Genomic DNA, 14180 nt, shown 5'->3' on the forward strand with positions numbered 1-14180 from the left:
CATAAAATACAAGAAAGACAGTTTTTTTTTTTTTTTTTTTTTTTTGTTTATATATGTATATATATATATATATATATATATATATATATATATATATATATATATATATATATACACACACACAATTAAAACGAATGCAAAAATTAATCTGATTAAGAAAATATATATTTTTTTAAAAAAAACACACTCACAGCATCGTCCATAAAAACATCATGAAATAAATGATTTTTTAATCATTTCAACTTTTTGTGTACATCAATCGTATTTATTTATTTATTATAATTTTTGTTCTTATCAACATACCCCAGTAATTGTGATGCCCGTATCATAATTTTAAAAATAAATATTTTGCAATCCATTGACAATTATTACCATGAAAAAGAGTGTTGTCATTCAACAGTTTTCTAGAAATAGTGAATTGATTAATGTTGGACAAAAAATAGGATAATAATAATAATAATAATAATAATAATATAATAATAATAATAATAATAATAATAATAATAATACTTCGATAAGTAATAAAAATCATGACCTGTAATATAGAATTAAAAACATGTGAGGGTGTCAGTTGAGCGTCAGTTATTCCCATGTATTTCTAAGGAACGTGGATGGCTACGTGTTGAATTCGTGTAAATATCTCTGTACACCGAGCTCGCCCCACACCAACAGATTCAAAGCATTCCACTCCTCCCGTGCATTCATACACATTCCATCTGGGAAAAACCGTCTGTTGTTTTTAAACGATGTCCTGAAAAGCTGACTTAAAACCCCACCTATCTATTAAACAAGCACTGCTAGAATATAATGCTGTGAAAGACCTGGGACGAGTTTGCTGTTATCATAACCTGTATTAATATTGGATGCGTAATAACACATGCTCTACCAATATTAGAGATGGCATGTATAACTTCAAGATTGTATAATTACAAATCGGTTACAAACAGACCACTGTTGTTGTTGTTATTATTATTATTATTATTATTATTATTATTATTATTATTATTATTATTATTATTATTTTTAGAACTTTTATTCGAATGAATTCGGTTGATTTTCCCAAGGACAGTAAAAGTGCAGAACATAGAAAAATGTCTTCAAAAACTTTGCCCAAAGACTTCTAAACGTGTTTCTGGGCTGTAGAGGCTGAAACAAGGAAGATTTTTTTACATGGGCCTGGAAACAAACGGGGTTTGTTTTCCAAGTTCAAATTTCCAGTTTGCGATGGAACGCTATAGACCTGTGAGATATATATATATATATATATATATATATATATATATATATATATATATATATATATATATATATATATATATATATATATATATATATATATAGGTTTGTTTTGTAAATAGGCTACACAGGACATTTTGTGTTAGTCTTAAACGAACGCATTTTGTGGGGGGGAAAACAACTAAAAACGAAAATATTTTTCAGGACTTCATAAAAATCATGCAAACTTTCTATAACGAACAGGGTCAAATTCACAACACATTTACCACGTGATATTTTTGTTCAGTATTTTTGCACAAGTAAAAGCAAGCTGCTGATGGGAGGGGAGACCGGGTACAATGTCATATTTATTTATTTATTTTACCGTTTCCTCTCAATCGCACAGAGGATTTGAACTATTTTTTACTAGACTTTCATACAAACAACTTACATCCTCTACAAATCCCCATAGTTATCCTGTTTTGAGAGCGGATATGCTTACAGCAAGAGCGCTTGAAATGTAGGTATCCGATAAACAAATAACAGCACATTTCATTTAACTCAAGAACAGAATGTTTTATTGAATAGAATATATTTTTACATAAAGCAAATATTTGTGTTTTTATTTAAAGCAAAAACTGAATATCTTTATTGGGGAAAAACAAAGGTTGTATAAGGACCATTTTTTAATGTCCTACTGTTTTAACTAACAGTGTAGGCCTTTCTAGCAAGAATATGTCACTCTGAGTCGCAATTGTGACATGTGTACATTTTGTTTTCTTAAGTGAAAGCGTCATGTGCCCATAGTTGATCTAATGTTATAATGTTAAACACCTGTTACAACTGGCCCCAAGCAGGGAGCCATTACTAAACCTCGTGTTCCAGCAAGGAACAACTACACTATCGGAGCAATCGATCGTGTCAATGACTAGTTCAGAGACCAGGGGTGTTCAAAAATCAAATCGCAGGGCTTTAGCACAGGCTCTGTGCTAAAGGGCAGGCAGACCTGAACTGAGCATGTGTCGAGTGAGTGATGGCAGCTTGCTTCTGATTGTGGAAATTCAAGACGTTACAACTGTCCCCTGTCTTCCTACTGATCAGTTGAATACCGAAAGTATCTCATGTTTTCATTTTGTGCTGTTGTTATTGGACATCGTTACCCGCCTGGAGATATTGAAGTACTGCTCCGGGTTCTTCATTCGAGTCGGCCTGCTGCGCGCACGAAGCGCGGTATCCCGGTGGTGTACGATTCATTTAACAGGACTCATCTCTGCGCAAATTGATCGGATTAATATGTAGATTGTGACAGAAACAATTAGGAACTGGTAAACGGCTTGTAAAAAAACCAGAAATGAGCCGGTCGTGACCCCTGAATGAAAGCAGTTTTAAATTTGCAGGAGCTGTGTGTGCTGCCACTTTTACTAATACAGTGTAATCTTTGCTGGCGACTAGACCTATCCGCTCAGCAGAGTTATCTACACTTGTCAGCGCTGTAGCCCACGGTGGTGTTTCCGAGCTGTCTTCATGATAAAGCGACATATACAGCGGTGGTGGTAAGCGTACTAAACGCCATTCACCGCATGCCCTATAGCGTGTAGCCTGTGATTGATTAGGTTAACATCGTCTGTGTTCAAAAATAGAAAGCTTTTAAATTAAAAAAGTAAATACCTTAACATACACTTAAAATACCAAAGTTAACCAAATAAACATAAAGGACAGTTAACACTTCAGATACAAAAAATACGAATAATACAATTAGCGTGTCCTCGCTCTTCATATGGGAAAGTTCGTCCAGACACAATTGAAGCGAGCAATGCTGTTCTGCGCTTGTGTTTCTGTGCTGCACGGCTCGCCCAGTCCCTGTATCAGTACGCGGAGGATGGGGTTTGATGATTCGCCTTTCTGTTTGTTTAGGAGTAATGCGGGCCGGATTCACAGGTCTCTCGCCCCACGCCAGACAGTAAGGTCAAAGCGTTAATCCCGGGTTCAAGACACTAACAACATGGCTTTTCCTCATAAAGCGAGGGTTTGTTTTCCTAATTTGGCACTTTGCCTCTGCTATCGACAGTGGGCCCGTTATTCCGTCCGGAGATGGAGACGTTTCCCGATAACGGTAGTAGCTACTGGGGGTTTAAATGTGCTTCTTACGGTTTAAGGCAGCGGCTTTCGAGCGATGTGAGTTTCTCAAAACCTCATGTGGGACAACAACGTTACGAGCGATCTTGAAGTGCACTTGAGATGTCTGATCAGCACCAAGAGCTGTTTGATTAGCATTAAGAGCAAGCGCGTTTGAAACTGATGACTTCGCTTACAAAGCGTGCATATATATATATATAAACACCCCCCTCTCTCTCTCTCTCTCACTCCTCCCCCCTCTCTCCTCTCTCTCTCTCTCTCCTCTCTCTCTCTCTCTCTCTCTCTCTCTCTCTCTCTCTCTCTCTCTCTCTCTCTCTCTCTCTCCCTCTCTCTCTCTCTCTCTCGTCAAATGAAAATGACGTAGAAGCTTAATAATTATTATGTCTAGCATTAAAAAACATACAAAAGATTAAAAGGACAACGGGAAATCGAGTCAGGATGAACACAAGGCCATTCTAAACTGTTTACAAGCTGAAAAATTAAGTGGGCAGATATATTACCGAGGCAGTCGTGTTTGTCTGGTTAGGTATTGCGCTGTGCTTTCAATGGTGTCACAATGCATTAAATACCCAGGAACATTTTCACCGTGACTTGAGAGCACTCTTGAACTCGAGCAGGGGGTCAATAGCTACTGGAGTTACTGGAGGTGCTGATCGGCAAACACTGCAGCTCCTGAACGTGGATCTTACATAAGAAAGTTTATAAACGAGAGGAGCGCATTCGGCCCATCTTGCTCGTTTGGTTGTTAGTAGCTTATTAACACCAGAATCTCACCAAGATTTGGTTCAAGTAGCTTTCGGCAAACGACCCCCAGGTCAGTGATAATGCGGACAGCATCCCTGTCGAGTCCACACCAACCCCCCAACAACACAGCATTTAGCTCTTTCTTGCTGGTTATGTAACATTAGCTTGTTCTTGTGTGTGTGGTCTATGTGAACATCACAGTGTTTCCGAGCTGCGGTTATGCAGGCACAGGCAGACGGCGACGCTGAGCGCACCCCTCGGGGCAGGCAGTGCTGCTGGGGGTCAGTAAGCAGGACAGACAGCGACTATTCACCCTGGGTTCCTTTCATGTTGACCCCACCTAACCTTCACTGAACTCGATGCTATATTTATCTGAAAGGAAGTGTCCAAGCGACCCCGCTTTGCAACCTGTCTTTTGACAGATCCAAAGATAAGCCTCGTTTAAAAGTACTTTTCTGTAAACGAGTGCTGTCGAGTAAACCAGGACTGACATTGAGATTACACCGTCTTTCTGCAGCTCACCAGTCATGTTTTAACCCCTTACGAGAAAGTCAAGCAGACAAACGTTCCGGTTTCTTCACCGCGCTGCAACGAGGTTATAAAGTGCGGTGTGTCCCTGTGTTGTATCGTGTCCAGTCTGTCAATTGTGCTACACGGATGAATGCACGTGTATTTAATACGCTATTAACACGTTACATAAACACCCAGGTTGTTTGTAAAAGCCGACAATAGCATAATTGTGTGCACGTGTGTGTGTTTTTTTTTTTTTTTTTTTTTTTTTTTTTTGCTTTTAATCTCGTCGCATTGATACGATAAGCAGGGTGCAGACAGGGTTTCCTGCTCATACAGTCGCAACACACCCTCGGGTGCGCATGGTTCGCGTTTCTGTCTTCCGGGGACAGTGTATATTGACTGTTGTTTAATACTGTATAGTTAGTTGGTTACTCACCTCTAGACCCAAACAGGCTAAACTCTGGAAAATGAAAACAAAATCGTGATCCCCCGATGTGTCTTTTAATTTGGTTTGCAGGTGAGTCGAGCTGAAACACGCTGTCAGAGTCTCCAGGTTTCGTATATATATATATATATATATATATATATATATATATATATATATATATATATATAGAGAGAGAGAGAGAGAGAGAGAGAGAGAGAGAGAGAGAGAGAGAGAGAGAGAGAGCGAAGGTGAATGAGGGAAAAAAATTACAATAAATAGATTTATTTCAGAATTTTATTTTTTGCAAAACTCCAAAAAAGTATTCATACCCTTTGATGCTGTGATAGTATTGTTTACATGGTGCTAGCAATTCCAATATGATAATGCAGATCCCAGTTCTAGAAACGTCTAGAAAATGCTGGATTGTAGGCGAACATTCTTAAAGAGTATAAAAGGGTTAGGCACAGGAGGATTGCTGTCATACAAGAAGATTTCCAAATAATTGAGAACCCCAATGTCAACTATTGTTTCTAGTATCAAGAAGTACAAGAGCCATGGTACTGTCACAACGCTCCCTCGGTCTGGAAGAAAGAAGATTCTTTCACCAAGAACAGGTAGAAGAATTGTGAAGAAGATTAATAAGAATCAAAAGTTGAGTGCCAAAGATATTCAAAGTGAACTGGCTGCAAGGGGGACTGGGGTTTCCATTTCAAGCACAGGCTGAGTATTGCATGGTGAAGGTCTCAATGGTCGCAGGCCAAGGAAAAAGCCAGTCTTAGGAAAACGTCACAAGGACAATCGCTTAAAATTTGCAAAACGGCATTTGAATGATGGATAAGAATTCTGGTGAAAGTTTTTTGTGGAATCGAACTATGTGGTCACGTTGATAGTCATTACGTTTGGAGAAAGTCTGTTGAGGCTTACAAAGAAAAGAACAGCACACCTATTATAAAATATAAATGGCCTATAAATATATAAAATGGATTCCATAGTATACCAAAATATATTGGTCAATCATCTGAAACCCTTCGCTACAAAACTTGGTTTAAAGCGCAACTGGACGTTCCAACACAACAACGATCCAAAACACACATCAGAATCTACTGCAGAATGGGTAAAGAATAAAGTCAGGTTCTGGAATGGCCTAGTCCCGATCTAAATCCGATTGAGATCTTTGGTATGAGTGAAGAATGTTGTGCACAAGAGAATCCTCAGAATTTGAACTGAACAATTTTGCGTTGAATGGTCAAAGATCACTAAAGAATCACGCCAAAAGCTCACTGACAAATATCCTAATCGTTTAAAAGAGGTAATTATTGCTAAAGGTGCCACAACTAGCTATTCATTTCATTTTCATTGTCAGGGTGTGAATACTTTTGAATTAGTATTCGTGGAGTTTTGCAAAAAAAAAAAAAAAAAAAAAAAAAAAAAAATGCTGAAACAAATACGTGTATTTTTTTCCTCATCAACAAAAGCAAAACTTTTGCTACGAAAGATTTTTTCCTAAAATTCTTTGCTTTCGAGAAATTTAAAGAAATGATAAATTTCCGTTGGAGTATGTAAACTTTTGGCTACAGCTGTACATACATACGTTATATATGCAATCTAAACTTTGAGACTTAAACAGCCGACCCGGCTCTATCTTCCGTGCTCTCTGAAGAAGGCAGAAGCAGGAAAATAACATGTTTTCAGTTTTTGAGTTACTTGTGAAACCCTATAGATTTATTACAATATCAAAACGTCATACGGGAATGTTTTTCTTAATTGGTTTGTATGTTTTGCTATCGGAATGTAAATAATTGTATAATAATAATATTTTAAGATTGTTAATTGAATTTAAAAAAATGCAAAACGGCAACATTAAACATGTATGTCTATAATAATCATCCAAATATGTTACAACTACTGGTAATAATAATAATAATAATAATAATATATAATAATAATAATAATAATTGTAATAATAATAATAATAATAATAATAAGTAATATTTCGGAGAGCTAACATTAATAATAACATAAAGCCTCTCGATGTAATTGAATTGCATGGGATTATTAAATGTCATTATCTGTAACTATCTTAACAAATTAATAATATGAGTTTGCCATTGAATTTATATCACTTTTTTATTATTATTATTATTATTATTATTATTATTATTATTATTATTATTATTATTATTATTATTTTGAATTCTGTCGACTGGCTTGTCCTTGCTCTTAACGCGTTTCCTATATAATTGACACACGGGCCTTCACTGTAAATTATTACAAATGGATCCTTTGAAGAATCTTATCTTAAAATCTAGAGCTCCGAGCGAGCCTGTGTTTCGGAGTCATTGGAAAACTTCACAAATAGCCTCCTACAAGGCAGAGAAAGACGTTCTTAATACAATATTTAATAAAGCAATATTTCTCGAGCTGCTTTTACTACGACTACAAGTACAGTTATTATTATTATTATTATTATTATTATTATTATTATTATTATTATTATTATTATTATTATTATTTTTTTTTTATTTTTTTTTTCTGAAGTCGACCGTATTTATTTCTACAGCGTCCATTTAATACAAATAAAAAATAATAATTAGGCCTACTCGATATTGCTGTTTTCTAGAATAACAATATGATAACGAAATCTTTTTCTCAATTTAATATTCAGAACACCATTTATATAAAGCAAAATAGCTATCTATCTGTCTGTCTGTCTGTCTATCTATCTATCTATCTATCTATCTATCTATCTATCTGTCTATCTGTCTGTCTGTCTGTCTGTCTGTCTGTCTATCTATCTATCTATCTATCTATCTGTCTGTCTGTCTGTCTGTCTGTCTGTCTGTCTGTCTGTCTGTCTATCTATCTATCTATCTATCTATCTATCTATCTATCTATCTATCTGTCTGTCTATCTATCTATCTATCTATCTATCTGTCTGTCTGTCTGTCTGTCTATCTATCTATCTATCTATCTTTCTATCTATCTGTCTGTCTGTCTGTCTGTCTGTCTGTCTGTCTGTCTGTGTATTATTGTTTATCAGGGCGCGGAGTGAAAAAAAATCAAATCATCATACATTGAGATGCCCGGAGTTTAAGAAAGATATAGTCATCAGAGGATTGGCGCTAAACTCTGGAATTCCAAATAAACCACTTCAGAGAAAGAGATCGTCGGGGTTACTTATTAGAAAATAATAATATTATTAGTAGTAGTTATATATAGTGAACCTTTTCATAGTGAACCACCACAAAGCGCTCCACAAGATACGAGACTAGGGAACTATGCTAAGGAGCACACGGAGGTTAGTGATTTGCTTAGGGTCACACAGTGAGTCAGTGGCTGAGCCGGGTTTTGGACCGGGACCTCCTGGTTAGGTAGTAGTACTATTTGTATGAGCTGTGGTGTTCGGCCTGGTGCTGGTATGTTTTCTCCCACACCGCGTAAAGTGCCTGAGCTGTGATAGAACTTATGCAGTTCTTAGAGTGTCCACCAGGTCGCGCTATTTCGTGCATCTGCTAAGGAGGTAGATCCCTGCAGTGTGTATACAGAGAATAAGCAATGTATGGGCATATACATCTCTCTCTCTCTCTCTCTCTCTCTCTCTCTCTCTCTCTCTCTCTCACTCTCTCTCACACACACACACACACACACACACACATATATATATATATATATATATATATATAATATATATATATATAATATATATATCATAATATATATAATATATATATATATTATATATTGCTTTGTTTTCACGCTGTGTGGGAGGGGAGGGGTGGGTTTGACTCAATGTCTTTAATCGTATTTATAACGGAATATTTAGAGTGTGTCAGAAAGCGTTGTGTGTGTGTGTGTGTGTGTGTGTGTGTGTGTGTGTGTGTGTGTGTGTGTGTGTGTGTGTGTGTGTGTGTGTGTGTGTGTGTTGGGTGGCGGTTTCCTTGTTTAACTTCAAACATCGTCTATTGGAAAGCTATTAATCTTGCGCCAGGTTGATACTGTCCAGATGCAGCCTTCCTTTAAATCATTCCATTCACTCTTTTGCATTTTTAAACGGGGCTTTCCCGCGATCTCTGGGTAAAATCATCGCATCACTTTTAATAAAACTGCACGAACGTAGGTCTTAAAGAAAATTCTTCTATTGTGCCGGGGCTCGGCTCACCGCTCTGCCAGCAGAGCTCTGAGACGCGCGGCTGGGAACCAGCGCAATGAACCGGTCACTCATAACTGACCGTCTTAGACTTCAGATATAATGTGCGTTAACGCCTCCTTCTGAGACAGTCTCACACGATTCAGTATATAGTATGCTTCCGATAGGAAAGCCAAGTTCATGTGATATACAATATAAACAGATACACAGGATAACACAACAAATACAAATAATCATAGTGAGCTACGGTTTTCATTTTTACTGATGAAGACTCGGGATTCAGTAGAGAGAATTAGGAAATCTTAAAATAAACGGATTAAATTCATTGACAAGCGTGCGTCCAATAAGAAACACTTGGCGATGAATTTATTACGCTTATTTGTGTATTTTTAAGAAAGCAATCATTGTGTTACTGAATCGTCCGTGAGACGGGGTGTCTGTTTTCTCCTGTATATAGACTTAAAGTTTAGCTTGAGAGTGACCTTGTAGCTTATTACTGAAATCCATCTACATCACAGCGGGGAATTTGTAAAGCCGCATGCTGCTACTTTCAATCGGCTGTTGAAATGCGAGCTTCTCATTTTAAATGAGAGGTATAGCTTGTTCAGAGAAGAATCTGCAACCGAATTGAATAAAAGCAAACGAAAGAAACGCCACTATCCTGTTCACAATTGCTCAATGAATAACCTGCCAATGAACTGCATTGCACGCACATCGACACTGCGCCTCGGTTAGCTAAACAACAGCCTGGGTATGGAAACGGGGCAAATCATTTATTTTGTATCACTATTTGTATTTATTTATAATACATCGCGTCTATGCGCTTTATATCTGCACATTTCAAAGCCGATTATTAATACACTGCACGCGTATAGGCCGCAGTTACAATTTTTTTTTTTTTCGTGATCGCTGTGTTAGTAAATATTAAAATGGAATTATAACTGGATTATTATCTTAAACTATATTATCATAAACTCATAGAGAGAACTCGAGAGAGAGAGAGAGAGAGAGAGAGAGAGAGAGAGAGAGAGAGAGAGAGAGGGAGTCTCTCTCTCAGGGAAAGCACTGACGAAAGCGCACCCGTGGCCCTTGATTTCTGCTTTGCTTTTCTATTGTGTCAGTTGACATGTTCGGCTTTGTAGTGCTCTGTGACTGTTTATATAATATTATATATATATATATATATATATATATATATATATATATATATATATAGGTTATATATGATATATATATATGATATATATATAACCGATTACAATATTGTGTCCATAAGTATATGGCACTTAACACAGGTATGTATTCATATATTGCGCTTTCAGAATTCTGTTTCAGAAAAAGCAAAACCCTTTTCAGAATTCTGTTCAGAAAAATAAACCCTATTAACTATTTATTAGTCCCTATTGTTTTTGCATTTTTAAATCAAACGAACTCGATTACAACTGGAGCCTGTCGATATGTATTGTATAATAATAATTGTTAATTGAATTTTAACAAACGCAAACTGACAATATTAAACATGTTTAGGTCTATTATTATTATTATTATTATTATTATTATTATTATTATTATTATTATTATTATTATTATTATGTAATAATAATAATAATAATAATAATGAATTAATATAATAATACTAAATAATAATAATAATATAATACATAATAAAAGCCTTTCGATGTAATTGAATTGCATGGCATTAATTAAATGTCATTATTATATCTGTAACTATTCTTAACAAAATTATAATTGTGAGTTGGCCAATGTATGTCATATCACTTATTTAATTTTAGACCCCCGTGTTGTTATTATTATTATTATTATTATTATTATTATTATTATTATTATTATTATTATTTGTATTATTTGTATTATTATTATCATTATTACGAATGTCTGTATACAAAGAGGAGACGCATCAGATCAGCTGAGAAAGAACATTCAAATTTTATAGATCAGTGTAAAAATGAAAGCCCTGTATTAAATGGAAAGGCATTACAATGTGGCTGTGTGTGCTTCAATCGTGTGACAGTAGTCGTGGGGTTTTGGTAAAATGCAATTGAAATGGAGTTTGATTTTTCCGAGCCAAGTCAAAAGGTTACGCGTGGGTGTAACACATCATGCGATCAGGGTCTAAAACGCTTTATTACTTCATTTTAAACTCTTTGCAGAGCGAAAGAAATCAGTTCTGCATTGATAATTGTGGCTCTATTTTTGTTCTACACCGGTTACTCGGCTGCCTATTTAACTTAACAATAACGTGTGATAAAAAGCATACATTCCCAATCTTGTACAAACACTGTCCCTTGTATGCATGTGTGCTCGTGAGTTTGAGCATTTCTGGTGACTCGTTTATTCGAGTAGCACGCCTGTAGCATGATCACCAACATGTTGTTTGTTTTTTTTTCAGAATAAATCAAGCCATCGCAGATCACAAGAAAACACGTTATTTTATGTGTAGATTTAAAAATGAAAAAGAAAAGATAATATTAATACGCGCGTGCATGGTTTTTTTCCCTATGTAGCCGCGCTGCATTTCTGCGGGTTTTGGTACATTGCTAGTCATGGCTGGGTTTGGATTGAGTTATCTATGTGTATATCCAGATGTATATGTATATCTAGATCTAGATCTGCTGCCACCCCATCACCACCATCACCACATCTATAACTACACTGACGAATCAGGACAGCGAGAGCCAGTGGAAAAGCCAACTGCTCCGAGCAGGAGCTCACATCACAAGCAGCGGGCTGACAGCACCGAGAATTTCACAATTCCTCAGTTCCGTCTGAAGAATATTCAGCAGCCAGTATCAGGGCATTCATATAGCTGTGAAGCAATAATTACTGCCCTTTCATTCGCGGCAAGGTAAGGTGTCTTTCCCTCAATACTATCTCTTATCAGCACATACATAAACACACACACACACACACACACACACACACACACACACAAGACAGCTAATGTCAACGCATTCATTATAATGTTGATTATTTAACATTAATAATAATTTCAGTAACCCTTACTGCAGTAGTGTAGTCGTGCTTTATTAATTGTAAGGCGATGTGGTCGTGTTACACGGCTGCTAACTTGTTCTCGCTCAGATTTGTGCATGCATGCCTCGATGGGTATAATTCATTATCGAAACCCGGAAAGGTAATCTACAGTATCCAGTCGGACACCTTTTGTGATTCAAATCTCTGAAACATTCACAGATAGACGGTGGAGGCGAGAGGTGGGTCACCAGCTGCCGCGAGTTTTACTTCTTCAATAATACAAATTGCATCAGAAGGGTTATTGATCAGATGTAAACACGGTGATCTCATTTCAGAGCGCGTTAGGCTAAAAGCGAGACCCGCTCGCGTGGAGAATGCTCGCCTTTCCACGGCCTCGCTGTGGAACCCAAACTGAAATGTATACAGATTGCACAATAAAAGAAAGAAAGCGCGTTTCGTTTAAAACATTGACACTTATTGATCTGCTTGTATTAATCACAGCAATTTCAAACCGGTTTGATTTTAAACATGCTGGGTTGGGGTTTTGTTACAACTTTTTTTTTCAGACATTATTTCTGTTTTACAGCTTCTTTATGGCACTCTGGCGCCACCGTACACGCAGTGCTTTTTAAGGGCGCACTGAAGTGTGGATCAAGTGAGAAGACACTGTCACAGCTAAAAAGTCCTGTTATTAAATTATTATTACAATGCAAGCAGTCAGAGGCGCGCCACAGTGAGCCTGGTTGTCATTACACAGTATCGCACAGTAAACGGTGAATGCTGACAGAACAACACCGCTGGCTTTCATTTGCATGTCCGATTAGGACCCCTGATCAGCCTATCTGTTATTATTATTTAGAGGGAATTGAGAAATTGTCGTTTTTTTCTATTTGCTTTATTTAATTTAAGTCTCTTTCGTGGTAATTTTGCAGCTATGATTGGTCCACCTTTAGACGCACAGGTTCAAAAGATTGAATGGAGTTTTTAAAATGCATTTATTGGTAAAAAGTTTGCACGAAGTTTGCATTTCGATCCAAGTCAGCTGGCAAGTGAGCGCAGACAGACTGAAGATAACAAACCGGAGTCGCGGAAGCAATAATTGAATTTATACGCGCAAAAGTATAGGCTGTATCTTTCTTCCAATACAGAATTATTAAACTGGTTTAAGTACGTTTGCTTTTTCATTGAGAGCAGTGTCGTAAAATACACATGATGAACTTTAAAATAAATGGCTCTACAGTGAACCAGCCCCTCTCTGCTCCAATTTCCTTTCATGATTTTTGATTCAACGTCATTTTTAGTACCGCGTCCATCTGAAACCAATTTAATCAACCTTGTATTTATTACACAGTAAATAGAGATGCTGTTTACTTTATTAAATATTCAACGCAACAGCAGCGGTTGTGCATGTATCTCTGTGTCTCTCTCTCCAAATATACCAAGTCACTCTTATAAATTATTAAAAGCCAAAGGCATCTGTCAAGAATGCAGTTTATTATTAACTAATAATTTACCTGAGTGCATTTGTTTTATTTATACAAGACATCTAATAAAACAGTCATTTGAGCACAGACACACACACGCACAGACACACACACACACACACACACACACACACACACACACACACACACACACACACACACACACACACACACACACACACACACACACACACACACACACACACACACACGCACAGACACACACACACACACACACACACACACACACACACACACACACACACACACACACACACACACACACACACACACACACACACCTTTTTGTGCACATACACCAACACACGCACAAGACACACACACACACACACCACACACACACACACACACACACACACACACACACACACACACACACACACGCACACACACACACACACACACACACACACACACACACACACACACACACACACACACACACACACACACACACACACACACACACACACACACGCACACGACACACACACACACA

The 14180-nt window shown here is 37.1% G+C and overlaps 1 protein-coding gene across 1 annotated transcript in view; it reads left to right on the forward strand.

Annotated features, from left to right (window-relative positions):
* Window positions 1-11931: 11931 nt before the first annotated feature.
* Window positions 11932-14180, forward strand: part of LOC121323695 (DNA-binding protein SATB2-like) — a 53128-nt gene continuing 50879 nt past the window's right edge. The window contains exon 1 of the mRNA XM_041264890.1: window positions 11932-12048. The gene's annotated coding sequence lies outside the window, so the exon portion shown is untranslated. The remainder of the gene's footprint in view (window positions 12049-14180) is intronic.

This window comes from Polyodon spathula, chromosome 11, assembly GCF_017654505.1.
Source record: "Polyodon spathula isolate WHYD16114869_AA chromosome 11, ASM1765450v1, whole genome shotgun sequence".
In the NCBI taxonomy this organism is placed as follows: Eukaryota; Metazoa; Chordata; class Actinopteri; order Acipenseriformes; family Polyodontidae; genus Polyodon; species Polyodon spathula.